This window comes from Calliphora vicina, chromosome 1 (assembly GCF_958450345.1).
Source record: "Calliphora vicina chromosome 1, idCalVici1.1, whole genome shotgun sequence".
NCBI classification, from domain to species: domain Eukaryota; kingdom Metazoa; phylum Arthropoda; class Insecta; order Diptera; family Calliphoridae; genus Calliphora; species Calliphora vicina.
The window spans coordinates 59,849,109-59,864,329 of record NC_088780.1 but is presented as its reverse complement, the minus strand read 5'-3'; the positions used below and the strand labels follow the sequence as shown (position 1 = coordinate 59,864,329).

The 15,221-nt window shown below is 28.8% G+C and overlaps 1 pseudogene; it reads left to right on the top strand.

The window, feature by feature from the left end:
* Positions 1-583: 583 nt before the first annotated feature.
* LOC135948825 (putative nuclease HARBI1) lies at positions 584-7,453 on the top strand (annotated as a pseudogene).
* Positions 7,454-15,221: the final 7,768 nt, after the last annotated feature.

The following is a 15,221-nucleotide window of genomic DNA, read 5'->3' as shown; positions in this document are numbered from 1 at the left end:
ACTGCAGGCTGATGCCATATCGAAAGGCTTACAAAATTATAATTGTCCAGTTTGCCGAAAAATCGTTGAAGATTCAATGCTCTCTCTAATCTCTCAATCTCTCTATAACTTTTGTGCTCCCTATAACTTTTGAAGTCCAATAGGTATGGTGAAAGCGATATAATTTCTGGAACGTGAATTTATGTGGAGTAGCAGGCATATAATACCATGGATGATTTTTTGACAAATTAACGAAATTTTAATATCTTTCAATATTTATCCCAATATAACTAGATATCCAATTTTCTCTCTAAATTACATTTGAATGAGATTTTTTGTATCAGGAATAATTTTTTTTTTCATCATCACATGTTTTTTTTTTTATTCGGAAGTTTATATGAAAAGTAAATAAGGCAGTCAAAAATCGTTTGTGATTAACTGTCACTTATCTCGCTCAACCTAATACTAAAGAATCGACAAGAGCCTTTTATCACTATCCACTCTTTTTTTTGAGTTATAAATACTGAAGAATCCGAGGCGATTTATAGATTGACTTTTCAGTAATTTTTATTTCGTCTCGTTTTGTCTGTTTTTTTTTGTAAACATGGATAACATTGATCCGGTCGAGATGTGGTTTCAACAGGATGTCGCTACGTGTCATACGGCGACCACAACCATTGAAATCAAAATTTGGCGAGAACTTGGTTTCGGCAAATATACCTGTCAAATGGCCTCCAAAGTCGTGCAATTGTTTGGCTAAAATTCTTGTTGCTCAAAAGTCGTTGAGATATAAATCCTTTTCATTACCTTTCTTATTATAACGGGAATATTAAAAATGTGCGTTTAAAGTGCGACAAAATTAACTATAATTGTTAAATTTCAGATACAATTTGATAGGGAAAAGAATTGTTTTAATGTGAAAATGTTGGATTGGATGATTTTTCGAACATTAATTCAAGATACAAAGAAAATAAGTTCCTTCGTCCAAAATTCGGGAAAATTAAGGTAAAAAAATTTCGGGTCGACCAAAGTGCCTTTTGTGGGTGAAATTCCCAATACTTAAATAATATCTTCTAAGCGCAACGGACTGTAAGTATTTTAGCCAATAATATTAACAATCTATACTATTTGTATTTATGGCTAAACAGAACGAAAATTATATGACCTTATAATTTTGATGCGCACCTTATGTATACTTTTGTTATTTTACATGTGTGCGTTTAAGTACTTGGGCACGGATTGTGGTTGTATTTTTTTGTCGTAGTGTCCATTTGTAAGTTTGTGGGTGGGTGCCAAGAAATTCTCGTTGCGGAGTGAGCTGTGAGTTATTTAAAATTTAATTAAAACTTATTGTCATTCCAGAAACGATACTTGTGAGGCTATTTTATTTTTACTTTTTTCTTCTCTTTTTTTTTGTTATTGAAGTTGACCGAAACATTGAATTGTGGAAGAGATGGCTGGATTGGATATGGGTGGTTTGGTTTTTGTAGCTGACATAAAAAGTGAACATCCATGTACGGTTGAAATTTATATATACGTATGTATAACTTTCTTGTCGACTCATGGCTTACAGTAAGGAAATGCTCATGTGTATTTATTTACACATGTAGTTGTTGTAATGTGTAAGTTGTCTTCCACTCTTGATTTTTATGACAAAACATTCTTGGAAGACCTCATGTGATTTTATGTGAGTTTTTGTCCTACAAATATGTACGTAAGTCGACTTACTGATTCATATAATGTTCGACATACAATTTAAACAGAAAGTCGAAAACGCATAAATATTATTCCTAAAATGTTAGCCATTCACAAAAATTAGTAAATGATTCATTCGAACTTGATTTTTTGAACTTTATGCATCATATTCATTCCGTTTATTACACATCAAAATATTGGTCGTTGACCTTATAAAATTCTAAGACGATCTACAGACATGGTAGGAGGCTGAAATTTTCCCCATATATTCCCTATTGATCAGATAACTTTGGTATTGAAAATGGACAAACAAATATTTAACAAAATTCACGTCCGTTTTGGCGAATAGCCGGTGGAAAATTATGATCGACCTAATTTTCTTTTGTGTGTAAAATTCGCAATATTTAAAGAAACGATGCGATGCGCTAAAGTTTATAGTAGTTTGGAGTTCCAGCAGTGCAAGTATTTTAGCCAATAGTATCAATCAATCTATGTCCACAATAATCTAGCTACATACTATAAAATACACAGGACTGTTACAGAATTCCATTCCGATCGAAAGAGGAATTAATTCCGCATTTTGCTTCTTCAGAAAAAGTAAAACGAAAATTTCTTTCGGAATGAAAACACTTTCAGTTTTCAAAGTGGAATTGATATTTCTTTGTATTTATTTGTTTTCCTAAAAATTTTAATCAATTTCTGTACCAAAAACTTCACTTTTATTTTAATATTAAAAACGTTGTTAAATTAAAATCAGAATAATATAGAATAATTAAATATTTTTTGAGTTAATAAGTTACACGGAATCTGAAAAACCTAAAACGAAATCGATCGGAATAAAAACTACGGCATTAAAACCATTCCGAACAAAATGTGTTACAAACCTGACAATGTTATTCATTTCAACAGTTTTACACAAATAATAAATGGTTTCTTTTAAGGTACGACTAGGTTTAACAATTATTAAATCTATTTTCATATCAGACACTATTAACTTGTTGCAATTTCCGTGTCTGAAACAACTCTTTTTCAACAGACAAAGAATACAAAATTATACTTTAATTAACGTTACTTTTAACAGCAAGAACCTTTCAAAATTATTTCCACGAGCCAAACATTCCAACCATTGCAACCACTAGTAACACTAAAAGTACATTCATACATATTCATTATGAATACATAAATATTTTGACTCACAAATATAAAAAAATCTTACGAGTGCAAGGTCACCTATGTCGACTGTGTAGTAGGGTGGTCCTTAGATTTGACTTTTTTAATTTTCATTGCTCAATAGTCTAAAAAAGTTCAAAATCGGAAAAATTGTATTGTACAAATAAAAAATTGTATGTGTTGTTTTTCTATAGCGAAAGAGTGCTTTGAGTGGGTGTTACAATAACAAAACACAGGTTAAATTTCCACTCAAAGTACTCGTTCGCTATAGAAAAACAACACATTAATAAAATATTTTTCACTCAATTCAAGCCACAGTAGAAAAATTCTGTCATTAAAAATTAGTTTAATTGAAATTTTATGTTCTTATTAAAGGAATTATGAACACTGGTAAAATTATGAGACCATTTAATCGAAAACAATTTTATTTAGTATTTAAAATTTCCCGGGAATTCCCGAGAATAAAAAGATTTATCAATTACCTCCCGGGAAAGCAAAAAGTCTGGGAAATTGGGAACCCTAATGCGACCTCCAAACGTTGTTCGATTTTAAAACAATTTTGCTTTGAACAATTTAAAAGCTGTAAATTAAATAGGAAATATGTAGCAACCTACTGAATAGATATTTAGAGTACGAGTTATAGTGTGGCCAGTGGAGGTGTTAAATGTAAATAAAGTACAATACATATCTACCAGCTGATACCATGCAGATAGACCAAGCAACTTAATACCTTTGCATACTCGTAATTTTAGTCGTATAAATGCGCCAATATTTTAATTTACTGCCAGTAAAACATGATTTTTTCTTAATAAGCGGGTAGACACAAGTATAAGAATTGAACACTGGTGCAATCATGAAAAGATTTCTGGTTTTTAGTACACTCACCAATTGTATGTTCTCGAGAATACGAATGTACATTAGGGTGGTTGGAAAAAATATTTAGTATATAGTACTTATACAAAAAATAATTATTTGATATCGACACTGAGTAAAATTTTATTTTACAAGAATTATTTGCTAACAAGAAATTTAAATAAAAGTATAATATATTTACACTTCACTGAAAGATATCTTTATATGAATAATAATTTAAATATGTTTGTTATTGCCAAAAAAAAATCCTCCAAATTATACCCATTGTGATGTAAATCTAGGGTTCTTATTCCAGGAATTCCCGGCAAATTTGTACCAAGTTTCACTACCCGATTCCCTACACTTTTAGCCGGGAATTAAAAACTGATGAAACTACAAAGAAAACAGGTTAGAACGCTATTTTTTCATAAAAAAGATAAAAAGGTTTTTTGTATAGTTTTTCGCTTATATCTCGAAAATTATAGACCGCTTATTATTACTATTTTTTGAGGTTTTTCGAATGCTAATTTAAATAGCTTTATCGACTTCGCTATCTATTAAGTTTCATACATAGAAAAAACTATTTCTTAAACCATTTTAATTCAAACATTTATTTCAAAATTGAATCAAGTATTCATGTGCTCAAAAACAAAATTTTCTGATATTTTCTATTGAATTTTGAGTTTTGAATTTGATAATTTTGACAATTGAATATACAATTTCCGTTATTGGTTGAACTTTAAATACAAAAATTATTGAATAGATAATTTTCGTAATTGAAAACACAAGTTTGTTATTTTTTGTGTTTTCAATTACGAAAATTATTTATTCAATAATTTTTGCAGAGATCTGTGCCGAACGCCTAGTCTCCGAGCCGTGAAATATTAGAACATTATGACAATATGACATGATAGAAGACCTTGTAAATTGACCATATGTATCCTTGAACAATTCTTCAAAAAAAATCCGATCATTCTCTGCGGAAAAATAGCACATCATGCTTTTTAAATCATTTACTTTGTTGACATCAAGTTTTTTGGGTTTTAATATTTGCTAATTTTATTTGAAAGAAGTTATCCGGTATCTCTCCCACTATGCGTCGAAAATTTTCTCTTTTAACAGTTTTATAAATCAATTCATCCTTACCATGCATCAGTCTATATATATTCAACTAGCGGACCCGGCGAACTTCGCCTCGCCCCAATTTTAAGCCTTCAGACAAACTTTAGAGTAATAATACAACATTTCGCATTTACCGCACTTTTCCATGATTTACACTAAGATTTGGAAAGCCATTAAGGAATAATAATTAATAATTTCATACAAAAACTCGATTTTTCCAATTTTCTGACTTTTCCCAAATTTTCTTCCATAAAAACCTTATGGTGTAGAAAATCACCATTTTTATAGATATATGTATTTTATTTTACTGATAGCAATGCAATCTGCCTTAGATTTGATGCCTAAGGACAAAAATGGTAAAATTTTCCAATTCTATTGATAGGTTTTTTTGAAAAATCCACATAATTAATGATAACTCAAAAAGTTATTAAAATATACTGTGAATAGTTGACATTTACACAAACTTTAATACGTTTATATATTGCGTTTCAATAGGATCAGTAGTTTCGGAGTTATAACAACAAATTGAAGCAAAAAAATATATTTTTTACGTGAAAATGTATTGCTTTATCGCAAAGCCACATATAATAGGCACAAAATGAGATATCGATTAAAAAAATGGATTGATTCTGGATTCTTTTCGAATTTATTCATAATTAAGTGAATTCGCTCATTTTCACAAATTCGTAAAGAATCAAACGATTTTTATGATCGATATCTCATTTTGTTGCTAATATATGTGGCTTTTGCGATAAAGCAATAAACCTGAACAATTTCTGCCATTTTCAATAATTCCGAAACTATTGAGACGATGGAGATTTGTCCCCAAATTGGGGATTTCAATATTTTTTTGGGGACTTAATTTCGTTGGGAGGGATTTGGGGATTTTAACAAAAGTTGGGGATTTACATCCATTTTTGGGGATTTTACATTTTTAGACATTCTTTATTTTAATTTTATAGTGCTCTAATTTTGAATAATCATATTTTATTTAATAGCCATTTGTATCTGTAATTAAAAATGTTAATTTCATTTCTTCAGAATTTGACACAAAAATTTTTGATATTCATTTCGAGACTTTTTTGTTGGACACTATTTACTTTCATAATCTAAAAATTAAAATACCATACATATATTTTAACAAAGGATTTCATCAAAAGATGTTTTTAATGGCCAAATTTTGTAAATCAAAACGAATTTTCGTTTACGTTTAGAACGTAAACGAAAATTATTGATATTTTATAAAGCGCTACGTACTTTTCGTTCCACGTCAAACGAAAAGTAAATAAGACGTAATAAAAAGACGTAATAAATGTCTTATATCTATCAAAAAAGTATAATTAATTATTCAACATAATAAAAAAAATAATTTTTTACGTAAAAATATATCAAAATAATGTTTTCAACTTAAAATTTTGTGATTATTTCAAATATCTACCAGCGGAAAAAAGAGATTCGCATTCTACGGCATTTTTTAAGAGATACTAATAACTTCTTAGATCTACCTGAAGTCCAGTAAGTACTCATAAATATGTACATAAATCTAGTTTCTATGTTGCTTTGAAATCATTCTTCCTTTTTTTATTTTAGGTTTCAAAATTGTGTAGGCAATGACTTCTTAACGTGTATGTCGCAATCTGAAGTATCCAACACAATAAAGGAGTGTCTTGACATCTTTGAAAAACACTTCTGCCGTAAATGGATACGGTTTTCAAAAACACCAGACGAAGAAAATTCTATCAAGTGTAATTTTTATGAAAAATTTGGTTTTCCAGGAATTATTGGGGTAGTAGATGGTACTCATGTCAAAATAAAGTCGCCAAAGGAGGAGCAAAAACATTTATACTACAACCGAAAGGGTTATTATATTTTAAACGTTATGCTGGTAAGTATTAAAGCTGTATGTATATTTTTGTGAAGTGCGAAAACATAATGGTAATTTATTCTAGATATGTGACCATAACATGGTAATAAATTTTGTTGACGCAAGACATCCAGGAGCCAATCACGACTCTTTCATATGGAAAACAAGTGCCGCAGATCAATATCTTAAAAACGAATTTAGCAGAGGCAAGGTTAACACTTGGGTTATTGGTAAGCATAGCCATTTATGATTATAATTAGTAATGATGTAATTTTATATGGACTATGTAGTTTCAAAAGAGTTGTTAATTTTTAAGAATTATTGAAAACTAAAACAATATATTTTCAGGAGATTCCGGTTACCCACTTTTACCTTATTTAATGACACCATTTCGTAGTGTTTCTAATACTCAGGAAGAGAGTTACAATACAGTATTTTGCAAAAGTAGAAATATTATTGAACGTTGTAACGGTGTTCTTAAAGCTCGCTTTAGGTGTTATTATTGGTGACAGAGGTACGTATTTTTCATATCGTAATTTTAAAAAAATTTTAACAGTAATTTCTTAAGGATTGTTATACTCTTCTAAAAAGGCAACTCAAATTGTTAACGTTTGTTGTGGCATTCATAACGCATGTAAATTTTATAAACATGATTGGCCATTTCCAACAGAAGTTCCTACTCACAATGATAACTTTGTTATGGAAGAGGAAGAAATAGACAACAATGCAGCTGGTGAAATTCGACGACGAATTGCTCATAATCTTTCATAAATGTCAAATATTTTCTTTAATTATATCATTTTGTTAAAATAAAAACATTAACCATTTATCAGATAATTTTTAAAAAATGTGTTGTTATATTTTCAAGAGTTCGAATAATGTTATAAGTATATAACTTATATAATTCTTTTAACGATTTATTTGGTTACCATACCACGGTACACAGTGGTATATAAAAAAGAGGGAAATAAATCTTTGTTATGTTTTGCATTTGGACCTCATGGGACCACCAGGGGCGCGGACAGGGGTCCCCAAAGTAGGACACCTCGGGTATGTTAGATTTTTAAAACGATTCCATATCGGGCTAACCGTTTAGAAGTTAAAGTTTTATTTCCCTCTTATTTTTTTCTATACCACTGTGCGGTATTTGATTAGAATATCTGGATAACAATAATAGCGAAGGTCTTTAAACTGTGTACAAATCAATGCCATCACTGCACGCAGTTCGAATATCTGAACAACTTAATAGTGAGATTCTCAAAACTTTGCGTGAGTTATTTTATTACCATGGTGCGCAGTTAGAATCAAATAAATATAGTACATTTATTTTTTTAAAAACCTTTATCAGGTTTTTATTTTACTAAAAATAAACATAATTCATAAAAGGTATATTAAATAAGTACTTCTTTGTCCAATTAGCTAATACTTCCAAAGCATCAGCTATCCGTTTAGTGGTGCCAACTAGCTCCTTAACTACTCCCAGCATTTCACTTTGTATACTAGCCTGTTCTTTAAGAATTTTAAGGCTCTCATATTCAAATCCCTTTTAAAACTTTTGCTGTCCTAGATCATTGGATAATTTTCTTTTTTGAGATTGATTTATAGAACATGAATGCTGGGGTATACTGTATTGAGTCACCACGGTCTCATTGTAATGAGTGTCACTCAATGACACTGTTGGTATATCTTCCATTTGCTTTTCTTGAACAACTATCTCATCAACAGATTCTTGATGACCCAGTCCACAAAACTCGTCTGGTGGCTTGGCTGCCATAGATACAAAAACTATGGAATCACAAGCTTGCTCTATTGGAGACAGTATTGACTGCGTGTTTATCCCACCTCCAGTTCCTTGTGCTTTTAATTTATTTTCTCCTAATTTCTTTTTTGTACGAGTTCTCAAATCGGCCCAAACCTAAATAAGAGATGATTTATAATATAATCAATTACAATAAATTTCTGTGCCAAATTCAATCAAATAACTTAGTGACTAATAGATGTGCGAAAACACATACCTTTTTCCAATCTTTTGAATCACGTTGTGGCGGTCCAATAGCGTTTAATTTTTTTGCTAGTTCCTCCCAGGAATCTTCCTATTATTTCCAAATACTGGAACACCTCTAGCAATGTTAGGATTTTTGTTCATGTGATCTAAAATCACATCCCATTGCTGACTTGAAGTTTGTTTTTTTGACTATTTTACAATAAGAAATTCCCATTAATAGTCTAATATTATAAAATTATGATTTTACATACCATGGAACAAATATTGCAGAAATTAGATGAATTAATTGCTAATTATTTAATAAAATTTCAAAAACGATTGATAAATTATGAACGTTTGAATTTGACTTTTAAGTCGTTTGAAAATGTTTGCTTTTGTTTTATAAAATACGATTATTTTACGTAAAACTATAACTACGTTTACAAATGTTTTTTAAAATATGAAAACTGAAATAAACAATAAATTTCTGTAAAAAACGTTTTGTTCTGTCCAGGGCACACTAAGAAAGGTGACTGCATCACTACAACAATACAAAAACAACAGGTACTTTGTTTTTGTTAAAAAGTATGTGAACTATCAAAGTTGCCTGTTGCTGTTTTTGCTTTTGGATTTGTTGTATTTTTCGTCACAACAACCACAAGTGAATTGACAATTCAAACTGAATAAAAAAAATAATCAGCTGTTTTATCGCAGTCACCTTTCTAAGTGTGCCCTGGTTCTGTCTTATAAAATTAGGCCATAAGTCTTGCTAAAACACAAAGCTGAATCATTCTCTAAGAGCCAATTTTTGACTTCGTATTTAAAAATTAAATTATTATTTTGATTATTAGTTTCGATTCTGGTAATTTTTCGCCAGCATATGTTCATGTTTAGACCCTAAAATCTCCCTTTATCTTTAGTTATTTGTCGAATTTCAGAAACAATACATTTTTTGTAAGTCATTATTACTTATTTTAATTTGGAATTATGAAAAATTTTAAGCAATTTAAAAATATTAAACATACATATCGCACTAGTTCCTCTAAAGAGCGTCAACTCAAAATTTTAAAATGTTCAGTAGAAGCAAAAAACTATTTTTTGTCAATACATTACAATGAAACAACTGTACGGATACAACTGTATGTTTTGGCGAAAGAGTAGAGAAAATGATAGCAAAAAGTGAAAATTGAAAAATTTTGAGTTGACACTCTTTAGAGGAACCAGTCGAAATATATACTTTTATTCGTTTTATTCGATTATTCTACATAAAATTGTGCCAATTATTCGTTATTCGAAAATGGTAATTTTTAAATTATTCGAATTATTATTCGTAATTAAATATTTAAGTGAATACAACCAATATTTAAAATAATGTTTAAGCTTAAAATCTACTCATACATATTGATGATGATAAACTCACAGCATTTTTATGATACGAGTTTGTCTGCTCAAAGGCAAACACAAACGTTACCAGAAATCAAATTTTAGTTGAAATTGGCTTGGTTTTTTTTCGACAACTAATTTTTTTTGGGAGTCGAATGACTAAATGTCACAAACTGCATTATTGGTTGACTTACAAATTGTTTTATTGAATCAATTTCATGTGCAAAAAAATGTAACTGGCACGATACTGTTTCACAGCACGATACTGTTTTAAATAAAACAAAACCCACCACCAATATAATAAGGACTTTATATGGGAGCTATAACCAATTATATGCTGATCGCCAAACAAAGCGGTAAGACGATTTTTATATATACATATTAGAGTGACAATCAGTTGTATGGAAAAAATTTTTTGTTAATATTTTAAAGAGTGCCGTTTGGAATATTGTGACACTAGGCCTAAAAGTTAAGTACTGAAAATTTTATTAAAATGGGCCCAAAAATATATAACATTTCGCTATCTTTTCTTTAGAAATTCCAAATATTGAAAAATTTGACCTTTGACCTTCACGATTTAAGGTTATCGTTTTCCGATTTTAGTAAAACTTTCAGACCATATTTAAAATTACAAGGACTATAATTTACCTGCAAAATTTAAATCGCAGGTACGGAACACTGTAAGAGGTATTGACATAATTTTTTCATATTTTTATTTCCTATTTTGATCTCAATAAATCCCAATGTGATGATCAGAAACTTCTGAAATTTGTTTAACAAAATTTTTAAAAATTTAAAAATGGAGATTTGAAACAGCCGTTAAAAAAAAATATTTTTTTTGGCCATACCTGCGAATAGGTTAACGGTATCCTACGAAGACAAAATCTCATACACAAGTAAATTCGGATATATTTTAAATAAAAATTAGCTTTTATTTTAATTTTTCTCGAAATATGTTAATTTTTTTTCCTAAATTTTTTGTTCAAGTGGCCTGAAACACGTTAATGGTCTGGCGAATTTGTAATAACTTTAACATTTTTTAACCAAATTTTGTCATTTATATCTCATTACAACGATAATTACGTACACATTTCGATTCTTTTGCATTCAATTGCAAAAGTATTTATTTAGTAGCAAAATTTTTAAAATATCTGAAAAATTTGCATTTTTTCCGAATTTTGGCGATAATACAGTTTTTGGGTCATTTTGACCCAAAGGAGATGCAGGGTTAACTTCCAAAAAAAAAATGTTTAATGTAATATTCATTAATATAAATAAATCTATACATTTCTAGAAAACAATGCAGAAATTATACTATTTATTCCATATAAATAGTATAATTTTGCATATATCTGAAATTTGACCTCGATGCGCGTCCAGAAATCGTTGCCCGATTTGGCTCAAATTTTCAACATCTAACATTTAGGCCTAGTGTCACAATATTCCACCCGGCACTCTTTGAAATCTAAAAAAAAAATCGGCTATCACTCTAATACATATGTATGTGTATTATTTACGTAGAATTTAAACTTCATTCAGAAGTAGTCCTTATATGTGTTCTATGTCGAATTAAGGGCTGATCTTAATATAATTCGGTACAACGATTTTTATGTAAATGGGCAATATCGCAATTTTGTTTAAATTTGAGTAAAGGGATTTGTTTTTACTTAACACATCAGTAGCTTTTTGTATAAACAAAAAGAAGTACTTCAAAAAATAGTTTTTTTAATCAAACTGTCACCCTCGGAACTAGTTTTAAAGATACGATAGATCGGATCAACCAATGGATTATGTTTGAAATTATCACGTATGTAACACGAAAAGCATTTGAGAACCTTTTATTGTTTCATTGATTTTATTACAAAATAAAATCGGGGAACACGATATTACAGTTTTTTTGCAACGCACCTCGTCCTTTATTTAATCCACTACAAATCCATCATATGGTACAATATTTTCAATTTTAATTATTCATTTTTATATTTAAACCACACATTTTATATTATTTTAAATTCAATTTAAAATGTAAATATTTTCTTTACAAGCTTTTATTCTCTCTTATGAGTAAAAATATTTCGTTGAATTTTTCCAATATATTGGACATTTCGGTTTTTCCTTTCAAAGTCATGTAGCGTTGACGCAAATATACAGATTTTTACAGTTAATAGAGTTATCAAAAGACTTTTTACTAATTTTTGTTAAATTATGTTATTTTCATAAGTTCGTTAACTTTCTATAAGTGTGCGTTGGACATAGTAATATTCAGTGCTAGTTTAAAATGCTAATTACTAGGGGGCGGATTTTCATGCATTTATTATTGGAAAATATGCGCCTAAAATATGCTTCAAAAAATCAAAATATGACCTAAAAATTTAAAAAATATGCACTTATATTTTTGTGCAGAAACATAAAATAATTAAGTATTGAATTCGAAATGTCCAAAAAATACACAACACTGTTGCAGTTAGAACTCTTTAAATTATACCAGGAATTAAACTATTAAAGTTCTAAAACTATTTTTAAAATAATTTTTCTTCTGAAAAAACTATGGACGATTTATTAATTGTAACATTTTGGTATGAATACTTGTTTAAAGCCATAATCTTTAGAGCTTCTCTATTGTGACTTTCCGTTTAAAATCATCAATATTTTTATCGTGCTGTAAAGTAGCATCCAACCTTAGTTTTTATCTCGTAATAACCCAGCAATTAAGCAATTAGTAAATGTATCCCTTATAGACGGAAATAATATCTGATCACTTGGCTGACTCCAATTTATATATTTTGGATCATTTAACGTGCTATTTGTAATGCAAAGAGAAGTCAATTGGTTACTTTATACATCCCATGGAATCTAGCATAAAGACAATTGTCACTTAAGTGTCTCTATGTAATTTATAGTGTGAGGACTTTAAATGTTAATTGTGTAGTGCATTTGTCTCTAAGTTATCCAAAATCACTAGTTTACGACAGTCTCGTAGAAATGACTGTCAGGAGCGGTAACTGTGTATGTGAAGTTACAAAATCTTTCGATAACGAAATCTCTTATAAATCGAATTTGCAATAAATACAAATATGAATGTTTTTCGATACATTTAATGAATTTTTGATACTTAAAAAAACTAAACTTTTTTGAAGAAAAATCTTTTTAAATGATAATTTTCAATTACTGATAGAGAAATGAAGAACATAATGCCAGTTTCTCGATGTCGAAAGAAGTTCGTCGATAACATTTGCTGCTATTTCTATAACAAAATTTTTTGTCGAAACAATGTATTGCCCATTAATGACAAAAAAAATACATTTTTATTAAAAATTGGCATAATATGCATATAAATATGCATTTTGAAGTAAAATATAACAAAATATGCATTATCAATAAAATATGCAAAAATATGCACTAACAAATCGATGCCATTTTGCAGCAAAATGTGCGATTCGGATAGATAATTAGTCTACATTGTATTTGGACGTTCGAGAAAAAACATGCATTTGCATATAAATCCGCCCCTACTAATTACATTATTTTAAACTCTAAGTGTTAATGTGTAAGTATTAATTGAGTATTAGTTTAGCTATTTCTATATTAATTGCTATTAATATTCTTAATTAGCAGCCTCAAATTTGCTTACACTGAAAATTTCAGTTTTTTATCTCAACTAATTCTTAATGTCTGAAAGGTTTAATTCTGTAGTTAACGAATCTTAAGATCGTCAAATGTGAGGTGTTTCTGAATAAATTTATATCAGCTCGGTTAATTCTTTACGGTTGCATGGTTAGTTTACTAACCACATTTTCAATTGCCATTTTGCTAAACAATTATATTTTTTGAAGACATCGTTTATGATTTTTTCTTTTTTTTGTCATGTTTTGATTAATTTTTTCTTACTTTTCATAATAAACTAACATTGATTAAGCATTAAATGCATATAGTTGCCAATTGTCTACATTCCAGTTCCAATTAATTTTAGGCGAACATTAGCTTGATACTAATTCAGATTCTCTTTCAGCAAAATCAAATGGAGTACGATAAGTTTCAGCTAAAGAAATTCTAAATCAAACTAAAGCTAAAGGAAATATAATAAATAAAAATCAACTAAATATTTGATACTCTATAGTAAAAATCATGCATTTAAGGGTTAAAGTAAAAATGCAATTCTTTTGATTTTAAACTTATACACACAAAAGCGTGGCTGAAAGAGTTAACTGGTTTTTAATTAGGGACTAAAATTAATAAATCACATGTTTTGGTGAATTTGTTATATTCATTGTATATACATTATATCAAACATTTATTCTGATTTGAAACATAAACTGCTGATACACAATATAAACCTCTTTCGATACATATTATTAAGAATTGCAATTATTCTTAAAAACATAGTGATGATTTTACCAAATGTTAAATTGAATTTGATGTGCATTTTTTTGTTGTACATACCTTCTTTCAATAAATTTGCCTTTATTAGTGTGTTTTGTTCTTAAAATTTTATTTTAATATACATTTTGTTAGCTTAGTGTACAATTGTGCTAAGTTTTTTTTCAGAAATATTACAGGTGAGACAAAAAACTTTCTAAAATTCTTGATTTTAAGGGCCTAATTCAGAAACACGAAAGGAAAACGATTTTAAAATTTTTGTATGAAAAACACTCAAAAATTATTTGAAAACTGAGTGATTTTCATACAAAAATTGTTAAATCTTTTAATGCAGTTTTATTACTTATTTGGTATGATTTATAATGAACTTATAGGTCCTTCTTTTGGGACTTGGCACATTTTCTGCTTCATATAAGAAAGTCGAGGTGATAGAGTTCTAAAATTTTAATAAAAAAATTTATAATTTATATTTTTTGGTTGAGATTTATGAATAAACTCATAATTAAAACAATGGATAAACAAATGGACACTAGTCCATTTTACATATTTTGTAAAAATTTCAAAATAATTATCTCAGTCAAATGGAATTGAACATGTTAAATCGCTGGTACGGAAAACCTGTAGGAGGTATTGACATCTTTTTTCCATATTTTTATTCCCTATTATAGGTATTCTCAATAAATACAAATACCTGTGTGATGATCAAAAAATTCTGAAATTTGTTTAACAAAATTTTTAAAAATTTGAAAATGGAATTTTGAAACTGTTGTTAAAAAAATTAAATTTGCTTGGTCA